The 20,721-nt window shown below is 40.9% G+C and overlaps 1 protein-coding gene, 2 long non-coding RNA genes and 1 pseudogene across 3 annotated transcripts in view; 1 reads left to right on the top strand and 3 right to left on the bottom strand.

Annotated features, from left to right (window-relative positions):
* Positions 1-463: 463 nt before the first annotated feature.
* LOC123789175 (uncharacterized) lies at positions 464-6,925 on the bottom strand. Its single transcript, XR_006778703.2, has 3 exons — positions 6,716-6,925; positions 6,137-6,334; positions 464-1,727 (listed from the first exon to the last, which is right to left on the bottom strand). It is a non-coding gene; the product is annotated as an uncharacterized LOC123789175 (long non-coding RNA).
* Positions 6,926-6,957: 32 nt separating this feature from the next.
* Positions 6,958-13,872, bottom strand: LOC148110388 (uncharacterized). Its single transcript, XR_015723935.1, has 3 exons — positions 13,268-13,872; positions 12,400-12,439; positions 6,958-11,779 (listed from the first exon to the last, which is right to left on the bottom strand). It is a non-coding gene; the product is annotated as an uncharacterized LOC148110388 (long non-coding RNA).
* A 1,288-nt stretch (positions 13,873-15,160) lies between these two features.
* NUP42 (nucleoporin 42) overlaps positions 15,161-20,721 on the bottom strand; it is a 32,704-nt gene continuing 27,143 nt past the window's right edge. The window contains exon 8 of the transcript XR_015723934.1: positions 15,161-15,210. The gene's annotated coding sequence lies outside the window, so the exon portion shown is untranslated. The remainder of the gene's footprint in view (positions 15,211-20,721) is intronic.
* On the top strand, positions 17,358-17,725 carry LOC123788679 (large ribosomal subunit protein uL29 pseudogene; annotated as a pseudogene).

Raw genomic sequence — 20,721 nt, forward strand, 5'->3', positions numbered from 1 at the left:
CCTGTCTCCTCCACGCCCGTGAGCTCACGCTCAGCTCTCTTTTCTACACGCGGCAGCCAACTGTGGTTGTAAGTCATTGCTTAGTTTGCATGGTTCTGCTATGGTTCTGTTTGACTGCTGTTTCACCATTGCAAACGATGCCTCCGGAGACCCTGATGAACCATCATTAGGAAGACGAGGGCTTGGAGTACAAGGGGTCTGTGGGACCCATTCAACCCACGAGTACGCAGCGGCAGAACGGTCCTGACTGGGGAATATTACATTTTATGAGAAAAGGCCAAGCAGAGGGGCATCTGCGTGGCACAGTCGGTTAGGCATCGGACTCTTGGTTTTGGCTCAGGTCCTACCTCAGGGTCGTGAGATCCAGCTTTGTGTCGTCTGGTGCTCAGCGTGGAGTCTGCTTGGGTTTCTCTCCCTCTCCCTCTGCCCCTCCCCACCCTGCCAGCCCCCTACCTGGCCCTGCTTGTGCACTCTCTCTCTCGCTCCCTCTCAAATAAATAAATCTTAAGAAAAGGAAAGGGAAGGGAAAAGAAAGAAAAGGATAAGGAAAGGAGAAAGAAAAGAAAAAAGACTAAAATACTCAGCTGACTCTGGCGCTTCTATGGTTTGAAAACCATCTAAAACTATTTGGGAAAGTTAGGCTGTTTTAAAATGAGTTATTGTCTTAGGAAAGATTGGAATTACGCTACTGCTTCATTCTGCTCACAACAAAGTGTTCAAATTTCTGGGTTGCCTGGCCAAGGTAAAAAAGCAGACTCACCGTTAGACTTGGGGCAGGCATTATTTATTGCCTACCCTAAAGCCTTTCTCTTATTCCTTGTTTCCTGATGCTGTTTGAGCTCTGGGGGAAGATCTCTAGTTCTCCAAGACCAGGAGGTCTAGCCCCTGTGATCCACTTCCCGCTCATACCAGGAGGGGAGCGCTGCTGGGGAGCCTCAGGGAATATTTTCCTCTCCTGTAAGTGGAGGGCATACTAGATCAAGTTCTCTGTGGACACTGAAATTTGTATTTTGCATATTGTTCAAGTGTCAAAGAATGTTCTTTTCTCCCCTCAACCATTTAAAGATATAAAAAAACTTTCTTAGCAAGCTGTACTTAACTACAAGACAGGCTGGATTTGGCCCATGGGCCATAGATTACCAACCCCTGTGCTGTGCAAAGGGGGGTACCTACAAAAAAAGAAATCTTTTTAATTTACAGGAAGGGAAAACTAGAAGTAGGGAAAAGACAGGCTTTAAAGTTTTGTTGTTCTTCCACTTTTGTCCTGACACAAAAGAAAACCTCTGGGCAGTTGCGAAGGGCTAAGAGATAGGAGAGGACTGGAAACCAATGTGAATGGAAGAAATGTTCCAGGACTTTTCTATTCTTGAGGTATGGTGGAGGAAGCTCTCCCCCTAGCCCCTGCCCCTGAGATATTTACCCACATTTTCTTTTATTAATCCTATTGTTTCAGATTTTGGATTTTGGTCTTTCATCGAGCTACAGTTCACTTTGTATGCAGTGTTAGGTGGTGATTCCGTTTTATTTTTATCCATGTAGTAGCAAGATTTTCCAAGACCATCTTCTGAGGAACCCCCTTTTCCCCCAAATTGTTGTGGAGGATGGTTGGGGGCAACCTGGCTGTCTGTCACCTGGGGAAGGGGAGTGTCAAATGTCAGGATATGCACCCAGGGTACCAGGCAGCTCGGAGAAGCCTTGAAGTCCTCATAGCCACAGGGATCTTAAGACTGTAGGAAAAAGGTACAGGAAACACTTATGTAACAGAAGGACACGTGCATTCCCCAGCACACCCCCTTTACCAAGCACTGGGAAACTGACAGTCACCTTAAACACACAACAGTGCGTGGGGGGATATGGTAGTGAGGAAAGTGAATAAGAGAATACAGAAATAACGAAATAAAACAAGGGAACAGACATGTGGAGATTAATGCTAGGCATGTATCTCAAACGGAGGAATAAAATGAACTCTCTTCATATAGATTAATATTTTTTTTAAAAAGTCATGTGCTGAATTGCTCTATAACTTCTAGTAGTTTGGGAGTGGATTCTTCTGGGTTTTCCATATAGAGTATCATGTCATCTGTGAAGAGAGACATTTTGACTTCTTCTTTGCCGATTTGGATACCTTTGATCCCTTTTTGTTGTCTGATTGCTGTTGCAAGGACTTCTAGTACTATGTTGAATAATAGTGGCCAGAGTGGGCATCCTTGTCGTGTTCCTGATCTTAAGGGAAAGGCTTCCAGCTTTTCCCCATTGAGAATGATATTTGCTGTAGGCTTTTCATAGATGGTTTTTATGAGACTGAGGAATGTACCCTCTATCCCTACACTCTGAAGGGTTTTAATCAGGAAAGGATGCTGTATTTTGTCAAATGCTTTTTCTGCATCTATTGAGAGGATCATATGATTTTTGGCTTTTTTCTTGTTGATAAAATCTATTACACTGATAGATTCACAAATGTTGAACCACCCTTGCATCCCAGGGATGAATCCCACTTGGTCATGATGGATAATCCTTTTAATGTACTGTTGAATTCTATTAGCCAGGATCTTGTTGAGGATTTTGGCGTCCATATTCATTAGGAAAATTGGTCTGTAATTCTCCTTTTTGATGGGGTCTTTGCCTGGTTTGGGGATCAAGGTAATATTGGCCTCATAGAATGAGTTTGGTAGCTTTCCTTCTGTTTCTATTTTTTGAAATAGCTTTAGGAGAATAGGTATTATTTCTTCTTTGAATGTTTGGTAGAATTCCCTGGGAAAACCATCAGACCCTGGGGTTTTGTTTTTTGGAAGGTTTTTAACCACTGTTTCAATCTCTTCATAATTAATTGGTCTGTTTAAAAAATCAATTTCTTCCTGTTTCAGTCTTGGTAGATAAAGAAAGGGGGGGTAATCAGAAGGGGGAATGAAGCATGAGAGACTATGGACTCTGAGAAACAAATTGAGGGCTTCAGAGGGGAGGGGGTGGGGGAATGGGATAGGCTGGTGATGGGTAGTAAGGAGGGGATGTATTGCATGGTGCACTGGGTGTTATACGCAACTAATGAATCATCGAACTTTACATAAAAATAAATAAATAAAAATTAAAAATTAAAAGAAACAGCAACTAAAAAAAAAAAAAAGTCATGTGCATCTTGAAAAACCAGCTCTGGTTCATGTTGTGACCTGGGGTTTCCTGATCATGCCTGTCTTCCAAGTGAAAGTTGGCTAATTTATCATGCTGCCACAAGGCATTTTCCTCCTAGGTGGAATGGCAGGCTTGATGAAGGAACAACTGCCAGAGGTTTTTGTGAGACACAGGTAGGTGTGAGGAAGCAAGAGTGTGGGGAAGGATTGGAGCAGTGCTGGGGGAGGACCATCCTGCAGGGGGGTGAGGCCGGAGAGAGAGTGAACATCAGTCACCCAAGATGACATTGACAGCAATGACAGTGCTGATTGCTTTTCATATGCTAGACCATAATCTAAGTGTTTTACATCCTCATAGCAACCTGCCTGGGGTAGGTTTTTTGTTTTTTAATTTTTTTAGAAAGGGAACGGGGGGGGGGGGGGATAGGGTGGAGGGAGAGTAAGAGAGGGAGGGCATTTCAAGCAGACTCCCCGCTGAGCTTGGAGCCCGATGTGGGGCTCCATCTCACAACACTGAGATCACAACCTGAGCCGAAATCAAGAGTCGGAGGTTTAACCGACTGAACCACCCAGGTACCCCTGGGGTAGGTACTTTAATTGTTCTGATTTTTCAGAAAAGAAGACTAGGGCACAGAGAGGTGAAGTCATTTGTCCAAGGTCACACAGCTAGTAAGTACTGGAACTGGAATTTGAACCCCCACAGTCTGGTTCCAGATCTGTCCTAAATCCTCTCCCTACGCTGAGGGTTTCACTGCTTATGCTGTGGGTATTAGTGGATTAATCATAAAAGGCTTAACTTTTTGAAAATAATGGAGGCAGTCAGTATTACAAGGGACAATACACAGATTTCTTTGCTTTAAATCTTTTTTTCAGAAAGACTTACTCCATGGTTTTATTTTTCAATAAATATACCACTGACTACTTTTAAGTAAGAAATATAGAGGGCCGTGTTCTTTGCTGGTGCCACAAATATACTTTGAAGTGTCCTTCCTCGGCCTGGATATTGAGAATGACAATGGTGAGAAGAGTCCATTTTGATGGAGTTACAAATTTGACAAATTAACAAGTTAGCTGGAGCTTTTACTCTCGAATTATATCATTTGTAACTTAGTCCCTGGAAAAGATCTGTCATGTCTTCATTAGTCTTGAAATAAATGATTGCATTTTACAAACCAAACAGATAAAAATACTGTCAGTGAGCAGAATAAAATGCAGAGGAAAGAAAACGATTAGAATAATGCCAGCGAGCTGTATAAAAGGGAAAGTTAAAGATTCTTGTGTTCAGGGCTCTCCAGCGTTAAATTGATCTTTCAGGCCAATGTTTTGGAGTGTGTTCAAACCAAGAAAAAAGAGCGACATTCTTCATTAGCTGGAGATAACAAGAGGCATTTTCAGTGGGATTTAATGCTGGGTAGAGACTGCAGCAAGCATGGAAATAATTGGGAGTCTGAACTCATTGAACTGATTTGTGCTGTTTACTGATGTTCAAAAATAAAAAGACCCCATTGATTCAAGTTCTCTGCCCCTGAATCCTTTCATCGAGTGTGCAAGGAATTGGCATGACACTCAAGGCCAAAAAGAGTGACACCATGAGAAAGAGACGCGTAAAGGAAGTGGACTTTTCTGGCAGGAACACCTCCGAGCCTGTGAAAGGGAACAGTGAGCGTCTGTGGGGCCAGGCCAGGGGCCACAGCTGTCAGATGGGGCCCGAGTGGAACACGTGGCTTTTGCCGAAGGAATGGGGTTTCTGAGAAAGAATGAAGGCCCCAGCCGAGGTGGCGGAGGAGAGCTCAGAATGGTGAAAAAGACAGCTGGGGTTGGCACCAGGAGAGCACCCCAGCCTCCTGAAAGGCAGCCCTGCTGCGAATGAGGGCCATTGTTCCAGGACACTTCAGCCCCAGGGCCTCAAGCAGAGGCCCTGCTGCGAGGAGGTTCCCGTCCCTCTGGGTCAGCTCTCACCAGACTCTGTGACACACAGGGCTGCTGTTTAAATCCCACTTTTAAGAGGAGAGAATTATGAAAAATTATTTATTTATTATTTTAAAAAAATATTTATTTATTTATTTATTTATTTATTTATTTATTTATTTATTTGAGAGAGAGAGAGAGAGAGAAAACCTGAGTGAGAGAGAAAGCCTGAGTGAGAGGCTCCATTGAGCAAGGAGCCTGATGAGGGACTCAATCCCAGGACCTTGAGATCATGACCTGAACCTAAGGCAGGCACTTAACTGACTGAGCCATCCAGATGCCCCTGAAAATATTATTTAACAGGTACACCCATCAGAAAGACAGCAGGCCAAAGGGGGACACCCTCTTAAGTGAGACAAATTAAAGGGACAGTTAGGAGACAACACAAAGAAGCAGGAGGAGGGGAAGAGGGAAGGGAAAGGGATTTAAGACTGAACTCTTTCTAAGCACATGTATCTATATGCATATGTATTTACATTTTATTATGAAAAACTTCAGACATACATAAAAACAGAATAGCACAATGATTCCCTCTATATCCATCACCTGGGTCTCATACTAGTAATATTTTGCCATATGTTCCTCATATATTTTTCATCTCTTTATTTCTTTACTATTATTTTTTGAAGATTTTATTTATTTGTTTGAAAGAGAAAGAGAGCGCGAACGGCAGGGGAGGGAAAGGGAGAGAAAGCATCTCAAGCAGACCCTTTCTTTGCTGACCCTGAGATCATGACCTGAGCTGAAATCAAGAGTCGGACACTTAACGGACTGAGCCCCCCAGGTGTCCCTGCTTACTATTATTTTAAAACAGATCCCAGACATTTTCTGAATACTTCAATATGCATCACTAAAAAAACAGAACATTTTTTTTGTAATTCCGAATTGTAAGTTATAATAGTTCCTTAATATTCTTTAATACTTAGTCCATTGTATTAGTTATCCATCGCTGCATAACAAATTACCACAGACTTAGTGGCTTAAACCAGGACAAACTCATTGGGTCCCAATTTTGATGACTCAGGAGTCTGAGCACAGCTTACCTGGGCCCTCTGCTCAGGATCCCACAGATCTTGATTAAGCTGTCAGCTGGACTGCATTCCTTTCTAGACCCCAGGGTCTTCTTCCAAGCTCATGTGGACGTTAGCAGAATTCAGTCCCTTTCAGTTATAGGACTGAGGTTCCCAGGCTTGCTGGCCAGCTGCTATCCCGGTTCTCTGCTGCTCTTTGTAGCACAGCTCCTGAAAAGCATGTCCACATTCACTGCATACAGCTCCTCTCCTCCCATTCCTTTCTCAAACCATTTCAGTCAGCGTTTTTACCCCACCATTTGTGTTGAAACAGCTCTTACGGAGGTCACCGTGACCTCCATATTGTCAAATCCAATGGTCCATCCTGAGTTTTCATCTTATTTTACCCAACAGCATCATCAAACACAACAGGTCCCCTTCCTCCTCTATATACCAACTTTTCTTGGATTCCAGGACCCCACACTCTCCTGTCCTCTTCCTCCTTCTCAATCTTTTTTGCTGGTTCCTCCCAACTCCTTGACCCCTAGCAGTCACAGTGCTCCAGTCCTCTACCTGCATGCACTCCTTAGGTGAGCCCATCTACTTCCATACCTTTAAAGGTCTGCTGCATGCTGATGACTCCAAAAGATCTCCAGCCTGGTCCTTTTTGCTAAACTTCAGATACATAAATAATAGTAATAATAATAATAATAATAATGGAAACAGCAACAACAAAAAACTAATAAACAGTGTATTGTGTATTTGCATTTGGTATATTATTAATTAAAACAATAATTATTAGTTACAATAATAATTATTATATAACAAACACAAACACATATACAGAGCTTATTTTGTGATAGGTAATGTTTTAAACACTTTATAAACATTAACTCATTTATTGCATTCTCTTCAGTTTCTCCAATTTTTCATGAGGATATTCGTCGCACCCAGGTCTGGCTTCATAGGTGTATGACTCGTGCAGTCCCACAGGGCTCCATCCCTACAAGCGCCCTGTGGTTGCTTTCCTGTTCTGCTGTCGCCACCTTGAAAGGCTTAATTTTTGAACAAGGGGTCTTGCGTTTTCATTTTGCACCGGGCCCACAGATTACGTAGCCAATTCGGATCCTGTCTCCAGCGAGGGCCATAGCGCGCACAGCTCTGCGGCCTGCAACAGCCACACCCTAGGCTGTGTCAGGAAGGGCTTCTTTGAACTCGTTGATGCTGAAGAGTTTGCAGAGCTGGCTTAGAGATAATGGCTATGGAGGTCCTATTTGACCGCCCCAGCAGGCCCTCCAAAACCCACTAGGAGTTAAGCTAACCAGCTGAGATGTGTTCCCAAAGAGCACAGTCTTGGCTCCTATAGCACTGATTTCCAATGCTCTCTTTGGCCTGAGGCCCCCTGCTCTGATTAAGGATGTGGTACCAAACAGCCCTGTGAGGCCACTATGGGACATCCCAGAGAAATTATGAGGACCTGTGGACTACATCACACGTACACCAGAAACTTCTTTTTGATCTCAGCACATGCGGTGTTTGGCCCTCTCTTGAGCAGCGGTTTGTGTTCTATTTTTAGAAAAAAAAATGGTAAGGTCACCATACATCATTGTTGCCTTTGCTGTCTTGACGTGAGGAAGCAGAGCCAATTTGGCTACCACCACTCTACATTTTGGTGACAGTACTCATTCTTGGTTCCACTTTATCTTTCCTGCACCCTGCTTTCCTTTGGGCCCATTTCCCTCATCTGTTGAAGTTTTAACTTACTCTATGTATTCTTATTAGTCATTTCATACCCTTTCTAGAAAAAAAGTTATAACTCGATAAATTAAATGACAATTATTAAAATAAATCAAAACCGATAAGAGCAAGTGCCCTCTTCTCATAAAATTCCTTTAAGATAAAAGATTTTTTTGGACCTACTCACTTAAGCAGTATCCTTCACAAGAGCATTCTGGCACAGCAGTGACCCGGGCAGTCCCATGGAGTCATGGGATTTGCTCTGTGAGGGCCTGAGCCTGACACTGAAAGGCTGCCAGGCCCACAAGCCCATGACCCTGAGTCAGCTGTTCAGGGCTCCTGGGGAGATCACTACCACCCTCTTCCTCTTTCTCAAAAGTGAAACAAATCCAAATCAACTCACTGGCCACTGAGCAGATAGATAGCAGATAGATGATTCAGGACCCCTGAATCAGCACATTTAGTGCAGCAGGTGGGTTTGGCCTCGCCGCACCAGCTATGCAGAAGGGGGTGCACAGAAACCAGCCACCAGGCTCAGTTCCCTTGCCTCCGGCAGCTAATTCAGCATATCGCCGGGAGAAGTGTGCATGAGGGTCAGGCATCACATTATTGAACTCTGACGAAGCACCACGATGTTTTAGGCAGCAGGAGACAGAGCAGGGTCCTCAGCTCCATTCGTGTACCACTTCTGTGGTTTTTCTCTGATCTGTGTACTTTTTAAAAAAATACAATTTTACTTGAGAGAGAGAGAGAGAGCAGGGGGACCAACAGGCAGAGGGAGAAGCAGACTCCTCACTGAGCAGGGAGCCCGATGCGGGACTCAATCCCAGGACCCTGGGATCATGATCCAAGCTGCAGGCAGATGCTTAACCGACTAAGCCACCCAGATGCCCTATGTCTGTGTACTTTTTATTATAGTTTTTACTTAATATTTATCTTTGAATCTACAACAATACTTTAATCCCTAAGTAATAGTACTCCAAACGTAGGAATTTGATACTCCAGTTATGTTTTGTCTATCTATAGAAAGATAATTTACTGTAATCTATTGTAAAATAAATGTTGAAAACTTGTAGAAATAAAACAGATGTGTTCACGTACCTTCTGAAGTCCTCTCCTGCACCTCCAGTGGTAGGCATGCCACAGCCTGCAACACTCTGAAGGAGAAACTAGATCCGGGGTCTCCTAGGGCTGCCCAGAACAGTATTGGCTATGGTGGGATTTGGGAGGAGTAGAGAAGCTGTCCTTTAAGTGCCATATGTGTAGACACACCTTATTATAGACTGAAAGAAGATAGGCTTCGGGAAACCAAAATAACCACAAGTTAGGATCTGTAACTTGTACGCCTTTCCTACCTCTGTTCTGAGGCTTCTTTGGGTAACACTGTCTTTAAAACAAACATGTTTACTAATGCCAATAGTGCAGCATTTGTAGAGCCTTTAGAAACAATGCTGGCAGTTATAATAAGCTCTCTCTGTATTTTAGGAGCAGTACTTGTTCATTCAGTTTACCAAGCACCAGTAAAAGAAAGTCTTGTTATAAAATATCAGCAAATGTGGCCAGCAGGAAGACTGTATTCCAGAGTGGGCTGTGGCTTCCTCTGAGAGTCCCCACGGAGTGGAGCACACTGGAAGAGGGGAGAGGGTCCCATCAAAGAGAGGTTGGAGAGAGAATATTTTCAGGCTGTGTTTTCACTCCATGGTGGGCATGGGGAGAGAAGGAGGAGGAAGAGGACCTCTATCGTAAGGGTTGGCAAATGGGGTTGGTGGTGGTTTGTCAGGGCACAAGGGAGGATGTGAAAGCAAAAGAGAAAAATCTGGAAAAGTAAGTTTTCTGCAAGGTCATGTAAGAGAAAGTTTATTGGCAACAAAAACAAGGATGGGAAGTGTATTTGGGTATTAACTGGAGACCTGGTCAATGGTAGAGCTGGATGCTAGAACTTCAAAACTGAGGCTAGCTCAGAGAGGTTTGTGATTATTATTTGTTTAAAACTCAGATCTCAGAAGCAGAAAGGACACACGACATACTTCTGAGAGATGCTGCATTCATTTAACCAGAAGTGCTGATTCATGGCTTCAAGGTGGTGGCTTGGTGTGTTAAGGGCATTGTGGGACAGGCAAGGCCATTCCCCACAAAGCCAGGGGACCAAGACAGAGGCTGAGAAGTCAGGCATTGGTCTGGGGGCAAGGTCGCCTCTTTGTGGATGGAGGTTGGAAGGTTGTGATAGTGGCTTTTTCTGTGGCTTGGGTCATAGCAGCCCTTAAACAATGGCAAAAGGAGAGAAATTGGAAATTTCAAAGTTTTTACCAGTTCTTTTGGACTGTTGTGGTGGGAGTAAGGGCAGAACAGATTAGGAGAAAGTTTCCCCCATCACCTCTACCAAGTTGACTCAGAGAGATTAGAAGACAAGTGGGGCTTCCACAGAAATTTGAAGCATTTTTTTTCCTTCTAATTTTAGGGGCAGCTTCAAAGAGCCCCTCTATTGACAGCTGGACTACATTTGGAGGTCTGAAGAAAATGAAGAAAATGCCCAGACATTGCAGCTTCCAGGTCACCTCTCCCTTTCTCTTCCTCAACGTGGTCACATGAACATACATTGTGACATTTTTGTGGTATGATGGAAAGTTCCTTAAAAGCACAAAAAGCACAATTCAGCAGTCATGTGCTTGATGAGGTTGATAAAGAAAGAACTGTGTGATGTGAGTGTGTATGTCCGTGGGCAAGGTCCTAGAATGTGCATCTTGTGCGACATTATTTGTGTTAGGAAATTGCTAGAAAAACCAAATGTCCTTCAGCAAAGGAGAAGTCAAATAAATCATGATACATTTGTGCAATGGAATATTATGCAGCTGTTAAAAAGGAGGAGGTAGATCTTTGTTTCGGCATTTGGTCAGGTCATTAGAAGAGCCTCTGCGTATTCTGTGACTGACCCAGGATGGACATGTGGCCTTGATCAGAGCCAGAGAGAGGCTGTGAGGATTTTTTTGGGAATCCTGGGATAGAGATCCTTTTCCTTCATTGACTCTCTAAGAGATGTAAGGTCTGGAGCTGCTGCAGGACTGTTTTCAGTTGGAAGAGGGCGCCTGGACAGAAGCCTCACGGATACTGAGAACTTATCAAGGACAATGTCAGTGGAATAAGGGGTGAGACAAATTGAAAAAGGTTGAAGAGTGAGGTGGGAATGGGTGGGGGAGGAGAGTGGTGAAGTGAAACAAGGTTTAGAGAAGTGTGGCTTTTACAGGAAACAGAGAGCTGGGGTGGTTTTGGAAGACAAGGTCAAGAGCATTTTGCATTCGTTTTTTCCCAGCAGAGAGGCACTCCAGCACATGTGATGTTTACGGGGGACTCAGCGAAGGGGAAGAGCAGGTGATTCGGGAGGAGAGTGGACAACTGGTGGTGTCCCATAGCCTGTGTGAAGGGCTGGCTTTGGAGTACAGAAGGGAATGACCAATGTCCTGTCTGAGGCTTCTAATTTCTCAGTGAAGGATGAAGAGGGTAATTTTTTGAGAGAGAAGACAGATTAGATGGTATAGAAAAGCTTAGGTGGGGGCACCTGGCTGGCTCAGTCAGTGGACCATGCAACTTTTGATCTCAGGGTGGTAAGTTGGAGCTCCATGTTGAGTGTAGAGAAGATAGAAGGAAGGAAGGGAGGGAGGGAGAGAGGGAGGAATGGAGGAAGGGAGGAAGGAAAGAAGAAAGGAAGGAAGAGAGGAAGGAAGGAAGGAAAGAGAGAGAGAGAGAAAGAAAGAAAGGGAGAAAAGCTTAGGTGGGAGCAGGGGCTGAGCCCCCTGGAGGAACTGTGTGGCTTCCTGAGCAGTGTTACTGAGATGTTTAAGGTCCTGACGTCACAGCATAGCTTTCTGTAGCAGCTACACTGCTCTGCGGGTGTGCTGGTCATGGAAGACAGCTTCCCAGGGTCTCAGGTTGGCAGGAAAGTGCCTGGAGGAAAGGAGCATAGGAGTTGCAGTTATGTACCTTCAAGAGTGGTTGGACTGATGCGCTGTGCAGTCTAAGCTAGAGGAAGAAACAGGTGAGGCCAGGAGGTGCCTCAGTCACTTGGGGATAGACCCTCTCCCCCTCCCCCCAATAGAGTTTCATTTTCCTTTCCCTTTTGCCCATTTCGGTCTCACGTTTGGCTTCTTAGAAGCTGCTTGGCCAGTGAGAAAGCTGGAGCCATTTCTTAGAACCACCTTTCTCTACTTCTGCCCCCATGGGTGAGCTGCCATAGGTGGTATTTTCCACTAATAATGTTTTTTTTTTCTTTGTGCTTTGATAAGATTCATCTCTCTTGTCAATGTACAGACTTGTACGTTCAGCCATCAAACATTATGAAAACCTATCTACAGGACAGAGGGCATCTTCAGAACACTTGGAAATCCAGTCTCTCTGGGTCTTTCTAATTTTGATGGAAAAAAAAAGCCAACAAGATCTGAAGTGTTGTCCATGCAGTAGCAGTCCAGGGGGCTCACTGGAAGGGACTGATGGGAACATTACTGATCTAGCCCCCAGTCCTAATTGCTCTTATTGCTGTATATATTCAATGACAACAGATTCACTACCTTTGAAATGTAAGTAGGTTATGTCTTCTGTTTTCAGGACCTGCATGGTGGGGAGATGGGAGGAAAGGAGGGGATAAATCAGTAAGACATTTCAAAGATCAATCTAATGAAGCCTATTAAAATAAAAACTATTCATACTTTCAACTCAGCATTTTCATTTTTACAAAACACACAATGGTGAAAAGATACGTGTTCTAGTATGTCCTATTGAAGCATTGTTGGCCATGAATAGAGGTATAGTTAAATAAATTAAGTAATGGACATACAATGGAATATTACCTTTAAAAACAGTGAGGTAAACATATATGTGCTGATTTGGAAGGTTCTTCAAAACATTTTGTTAGGTGACAAGACGAAACACAGCATGATAGCACTGATAATGATAATAACTAGTAGAATGTGTATAAAGTATGAAAATGAGAGAAACATGCACAATAATGTTAAAGACAATGCCATTGGGAGAGGGAGAATAATTTTCATTTTATGAGTTTCTATGTGGTTTGAATTCTCTATCATGAACAAGCATTATTTTTGCTCACCAATGGAATTATCAAGCATAATTTCCCTGCTAAGGATGTTACATTCATTACTGAGCCATACAGTCACCAGGTGGTGGATATTACCTATTCTACAGATAAAAGGATTGTAAAGGTTAACCGGCCCAAGTTCACCCAGTTAGTAAAGATTCTTTATCTAAAGGGATAAAGAAGTGTTTCAAACTCTATATAATAAAGTTAATGTAATCTTCCTGGGCTCAGTTTATTTCTATTTACAAGCTCACTTCTGACTGCTTTGACTATTTCTCCTTCCCATTATGATTTCACTTCTGTCTCAGAACTATTAAAATTCATTTCCTTTGGAAAATTACCACAGGCTGATGATAGCTCCTTATGATTCCCTTAACTCCACTCTAGCATTTTGATGTCCTCATTGCAGTGCCTTTGTATACATGTTACTGTCTGCGTTTGCATAGATGACTTGATTCTTGTTCATCTTCATCTTGACAATGAGCTCCTTGAGAGAACTGACACTTTGTTTGGAACTTTCCATAATCCTTCAGGGTCGTTTCCAAACCAGCTCAGTAGGTCGCAGGACTGAATCCTTAGGGTAGCATTTGCATTTGGTGGGTTCTTAATATCAGAGAGCAACAATTCCAATAAATCAGGCAATCTTTTTCTTATACAAGACTGTGTTTTCTCTACTGAATTATGTAAATGTCCTGGAGTTGAGTAGCTTCTGGGTCAAAATAATTCCAGTAATGTCTTCTCCTGAGTTTTTTTTTTCCCCCTGGTGGAAAGGAGATGTGAGTCATGCAGTTACTAGAAGTTTTCCAAGTGGAAAAAGCTTGACAACCACTATGTCAAAAGAAACATTAATGGCAGAGAATCCTCTTTTCCTCTGCATCACCGCGGACAGGATTGAATACTGTCTACATTATAAATGACAAGGATACAAGACAAGACTTCCAGCTGGTTGATGACATGAGGTTGAAAAAAGAGCTTCAAGGTAAATAGGTAACATATAGCATAGATTATCTTCCTTGTCTGGTGTAAGTAGAGAGACAAACTAGTAAATCAGGTATAATTTTCATTTTGCTCCACAAATATTTGACTGTGTACCCTTAATATTTCATCAGCATGGTAGCAAAAATTATATTGTCTACATCCACAGTCAGTTCCCTAGTTTTCCTTTCTGTGCTTCAGTATTGGAAGACAGGCTGCACCAGAGTGGCATATTTAATCCAAAACACGTGGATACAATTTGACAAACCAGTTGATTCATAGTATCACTTCAGAAATCTAAAAGCTACTTGATAATACCCAATTTAGAGTGGGAAAGAAGGCATTTCTTTTTTTTTCTAAATTAAATCTTTACAAATGTGTAAACTTATTTCAAGTATATGGAAAAGTATAGAAAATAACATAATGAATAACTATGTACTCATCATCCACTCTATTAAATGTTACCATTGTTGTATTAAGTTTAGAGTAAATGTCACAAAGATAAAGTACCCTGCATATGCCTCCAAAATCTCATTCCTTTATTCCCTCCCTAAGCAAACTCTACTCTGAATTTTGTGCTTATCATTCTCATGCTGTTATTCCCTTACTATATCTATATATTCACAAATAATATATAATATTATTTTGCATTTTGTACTTTAAAAAGTATACCATACATATCATTTTGCACTGGTACTTTTTGGTTGTATATACGTGTAACTCAAATTGTTGTACAGATATATCCTGTTTTACCAAATATGTGTTATCCTGCGGATGGACTTCTGGTTGTTTTCAATGTTTTCCTACTATAAACAATACTATATATAGATTTGCACATGTCTTTTCCCACATATGATTGTTTCTCATACATTCAGGTGCATTCAATCATCTGGCAAATCTTGTTAACAGGTGAACTCTGATTCAGTAGGTTTGGGGTGGGGCCTGAGATTCCGCATTTGTATTAAGTTCCCAGGTGGTATCAATGCTGCTGGTCCTAGGACCACACTTTGAGGAGCAATGGTCTTACGGAGGAGTGGAACTACTAGGTTGTAAGGGATGTGCATCTTCAACATTACTAGACATTGCCAAATTACTCTCTCAAGTGCTTGCACCAATCCACACTCGTATCAACAGCTCAGAGTCTCCACAATATTCCATCTTCTTCAACACCTGTTTTCATCAGACTTTAATTTTTGCCAATTTGATGGGCATGAAGAACTGAAAGAACAGGGCTGGAAGGGAGTAAGGAGAGGCACCTACCTTCACTCCAGCTGGAAGGTCTTAGGCTTTTTCCTACACTCTTCCTTGGCTGAGGGCAAGAGAAACAGAAATGGAAGCTTATGAGGGAGGAAGGGGTAAGACATCTGTACCTTCTGAGTATTTCATTTATCTTGAATTTTAGAGGAATTAATTTAACTGAAATAACTAATCCTGCTAAAATAAGGCCTTTGCCATCCAAAAATGTTAAACTCCATCCTACAAATTACATACCTATTAGAAAAATGAGAGATAAATGTATTGCAAAGGTAATGCATGTATATTGTAGAAAAAAGCAAGAAGAAAAAAACCCGTAATCTAATATCTAGTATAGCATGGTAGTTAAAGGCATGCACTTTTAAGTCCTGTGTTTGAATAACAATTTAACCATTTGTTAGTTGGGTGACCTTGGATAGGTCATTTTCTCACTTAGAAAATGAGGATCATAATAATACCACCTAGAGCATAGGGTTGTGAGGAGTAATTTAGCTAATAGATATAAAGCACTTAAAACATCATCTGAAACATTGCAAAAGTTCATAAAAACTAGAGCTATTGGAAGTGACATTAGCAAGATGATAGAATAGGAAGCCCTCCACCCTCATTCTCCCGTGGAGACACAGATTTAACAGCAATGCATGGACCAATTGTCCAAAAAAATCTAGAACCCAGGCAAGAGGTTCCTGCACTCTAGGTGAGTGCAAAGCCAACCACATTAAAGCCTGGTAGGAAAGTTCATGACATTTTCTCTTGCCAGGGCCCCTCCCTCTGAACCAGTGCAGTGCTACTGGGAGGAAACACCTAACTCCCATCTTCTCTCCGGGGAGGAAAGGAGCAAAGTGTAGGCCCAACATTCTTTTTAGGTGGACTGTTGAAGGGACTGGTTTACATCTTGTCTGACAACCAGGAGCCAGGTTGGGAGCTTGGCCTCTGAGAACAAGTGATCAACATGAACCAGAGTCTGCAGTACCACATATAGACGTTAAGTGGCACTCCAGTGCCGTGGCATACTAAAGCACCAGTGAGGCCACAGTAGCACAGGCAGATATTGATGGCGAGTATTGAGTAGAAACAGGCAAACCTCTTCAATTAGGTTACACACAAGCCCCAAAAGGACACACCCCCAGAAAAGGCTTGAGAAGTTTCCAGATTATCTAGCGGCGCTGACTTGAGAATGTCATTCCTGTACAAGACCAGACTGTGATGTTGGGGAGGGATGGCTGATTTTTCAAATGCCAAAATCCCAACAGTAGATAACAAGACATACAAAGAACAAGGAAATGTGGTCCATTTGAAGGAAAAATTAAATTTCCTGAAAGTGACCCTGAATAAATGGAGACTTATGAGTTACCAAAGAATTTGAAATTGCCATCATAAATGCTCAATGAATTAAAAGAGAGCATAGATAGACAACCAAACAAAATCAGGAAAATAACGCATGAACAAAATGAGAATATCAATGATGAGATAAAACTATGAAGAAGAACCAAATAGAAATTCTGAAAATGAAAAGAATAATAACTGCACTGAAAAATTATTCAACATAGGTAGAAGGTAGAAGAATGGATCAGTAAAAGACAGGACTTTCAAAATTACTTAGGCAGAGGAGCAAACAGAAAAAAGACTGAAGAAAGATGAAGAGAGCCTAAGTGACTTGTGGGACACCATAAAGCAGAAGAATACATACATTACGGAAGTCACAGAAGAAGAAAGAGAGAAAGGAATACACAGCATAAATGAAGAATAATTATGGCCTCAAATTCCCTAAATTTGAGACTAGAAATGGACACACAAATTCATGAAATTCAAAAAAACTCTAACTAAGATAAATCTAAAGAGAATTACACCAAGGCATATCATAATCAAACTGTCAAAAGTCACAAAGAGAATCTTGAAAGCAGAAAGAAAAAAGTGACTTGTTATGTATAAGGGAGCTCCTATTACATTATCAAAAGATTTATCAGCAGAAACATTGTGGGCTAGAAGGGAGTAGAATGATATATTTAAAATGCTGAAAGAAACAAGTGCCAACCAGGAATACCATATTCAGGAAAACTATCCTTCAAAAACAAAGGAGAAATTTAGATTTTTCCAGATAAACAAATGCTGAGAGTTTCTCATCACTAGACCTGCCCTATAAGAAATGCTGATAGGTTCTTTCCCTTGGAGCAGGTGGCAGAGGTGGTAGTTTGTGCAGCCATGGCCAATATTAAGTCCCAAGACCTTCAAGGTAAGGAGAAGGAAATGTTGAAAGAGCTGGACAACTGGAAGGTGAAGTTATCCCAGCCGCATGTCTCCAATGTGACAGGCAGAGTGGCATCCAAGCTGTCCAAGATCCAAGTTGTTCACAAATCCATCACCTGTGCTCTCACCACATTAACCAGTCTCAGAAAGAGAATCTTGGAAGATTCTACAAGGGCAAGTAGTACAAGCCCCTGGAATTGTGGCCCAAGAAAATGTGTGCCACGTGCTGCTGGTTCAACAAACATGAGGAGAACCAGAAGACTGAGAAGCAGCAGTGAAAGAAACTGCTGTGTCCATTGTGGGTGTATGTGGTCAATGCCTGAGCACTGCATGTCCATAAACTGGCTGGGAATAAAAAGAAATGCTGAAGGGAATTTTTCAAGTTGAAGTGAGAGGATGATAAATAGCAACCCAAACCATAAAAAATATAAAACTCCTGTGGAAAAGGTAAATATATAAATGTAGAATTATGTAGTATTATAATGTAGGTGCATATATCACTTTCTACTAGAGAATTTTAAAAACAAAGCATAAAAAGTAATTATATATAAATATATGCTAATGGATGTCATATAAAAAGAGGTAATTTACACCTCAATAACAAAGTGGGGGATACAGAGTTTATGTAAAGGGGCAGAGTTTTTATATGCAATTGAAGTTAAGCTGTTAACAGTTTAAAATATATTATTACACCTTTAAGATGTTTTATGTAATTGCAATGATAACCACAAAGAAACTATGGAATATATGCAAAGGGAAAATGAGAAAGGAATAAAAACGTCACTACAAAAAAATTAAAAAATTAATGAAACATAAGGTAGTAGGAAGAAAAGAGGGACAAAAGAACCCTAAGGTATACAGGAAACAATGAGCAAAGTGGCCATAGTAAGTCCTTACCTGTCAGCAATTACTTTATAGGCAAATGGATTCTAAATACACAACTGAAAGACGCAGATGAGTTGAATGGATAAAAAACAAGATCCAACTAATATACTGTCTATAAGATTCATTTTAGATCTAAAGACACACATAGGCTAAAAGTGAAAGCATGGAAAAAGATATTTTATGCAAACAGGAACCTGAAGAGAGGAGGGGAGGCCATATTTAGACAAAATAGTCTTTAAGACAAAAACTGTCACATGAGACAAAGAAGGACATTATATAATAACAGGGTCAATTATAATATACATGCATCTAATATTAGGGCTCCCAAATATATGAAGCAAACATGGACAGAACTGAAGGGAGAAATACACAGCAAGACAATAATTGTAGACTTCAATACTCCACATTTGTTTATGGCTAGAGTAACCAGAAGGAAGAAAATAGAGGAATTGAACAACACTATAGACCAATTAAATCCAACAGATGTATATAGAACACTTAAACCAACAGTAGAATACATATTCTTCTGAAGTGCACATGGACATCCTCTAAGGTAGACCACAGGTTAGGCCACAAAATAAGTCTTAACGAATTTAAGAAGACTGAAATTATACCAAGTATCTTCTCTGACCACAGTGGAATAAAACTAGAAATCAATAAAAGAAAGAAAATCCACAAATACATAGAAACTAACCAACATGCTCTTAACCAATGGGTTAAAGAAGAAATCACAAAAGAACTTAGAAAATATCTAGAGACAAATGAAAACAAACCTAATATACCAAAGCTTATGGGATGCAGCAGAAGCAATACCAAGAGGGAATTTTATAGTGGTAAGTGCTTACATTAAAAAAAGATCTCAAATCCATAATCTAACTTTACACTTTGAGGGGACAAAAAAGAACAAACTAAACCCAAATTTTGAAGGAAAGAAATAATGAAGATTAGAGCAGAGGTAAATGAAATAGAGGATAGAAAAACAATTAAAAAATTAAACAAAATCAGGAGTTGGTGTGTTATGGACTGAAAGTTTGTGTCTCCCTTCAAATTCATATATTAAAGCCCTAATCAGTAATGTGATAGTATTTGGAGGTGGGGTCTTTAAGGGATAATTAGGTTTAGATGAAGTCGTGAGGGTTGGAGCCTCATGTTGGGATTAATGCCCATATACAAGAGGGAGAGAAAGAGAGAGAGAGATCTCTGTCTTCATGCACATGTACCAAGAAAAGGCCATGTGAGCATACAGGGAGAAGGCAGCTTTCTGCAAGCCAGGAAGAGGGTTCTCACTAGCATATGACCATGCTGGCACCCTGATCTCAGACTTTCAGCCTCCAGAACTGTGAGAAATAAATATCTGTTTTTTAAGCCACCCAGTGTATGATATCTTATGGTAGCCTCAGCAGACTTAGATACTGTCTTTCAAAAAGATTGACAAAATTGATAATGCCCTAATTAGACTAAGAAAAAGAGGCAGAAGACTCAAATAACTAAAACTATAATTGAAACAGTGCATATTACAACTAATATCACAGAAATTAAAAGGATTATAAGAGACTACTATGAAAAATTCTATAACAACAAATTGGATAACCTAGAAGAACTGGATAAATTCCCAGAAATATACAACCTACCAAGACTGAATCATAAAGAAATAAAAAATCTGAACAGACCTATAACTGGTAAGGAGATTGAAGCAGTAATCAAACACTTCCCAATCAGGACCAGATGACTCACTGAAGGATTCTACCAAACATTTCAAGAATTAACACCAATCCTCCTCACAATCTTCCAAAGAATTGAAGAGGGAACACTTCCAAACTCATTCCATGAAGCCAGCATTATTCTGATACCAAAACTACATAAGACACAAGAAATAAAACTGTAGAAAAATATTCCTAATGAGTAACAATGTAAAAATCCTCAACCAAATACTAGTAAACTGAATTAAAGGCACACTAAAAGGATTATACAACATGATCAAATGGGATTTACACCTAGAATGCAAGGATGGTTCAACAATAAAAAATCAATCAATATAACACACCATATTAGCAAATGTAGGACAAAATCCACATGATTATCTCAGTTGATGCAGAAAAAACACTTAACAAAATATAACACTTCTTCATGATAAAAGCATTCAACAAACCAGGAATAGAAGGAAACTGCCTTAACATTAAATACATATATATATGAAAACCCCATAGCTAACATTATACTCAACCACGAAAGACTGAAAGTTTTTCCTCCAAGATCAGAGACAAGGTGAAGATGCCTCTTTTCATCACTACTATTCAAGAGAGTACTAGAATTCCTAGCCAGAGTAATTAGACAAGAAAAAGAAATGGAAAAGCACCTAAATTGGAAAGGAAAAAAGTAAAATTATCTGTTCACAGATATGATTTTATATGTACAAAACCTTAAAGACTCAACA

Source organism: Ursus americanus, chromosome 3 (assembly GCF_024610735.1).
Source record: "Ursus americanus isolate L20-20 chromosome 3, mUrsAme1.1.p, whole genome shotgun sequence".
Lineage (NCBI taxonomy): Eukaryota > Metazoa > Chordata > Mammalia > Carnivora > Ursidae > Ursus > Ursus americanus.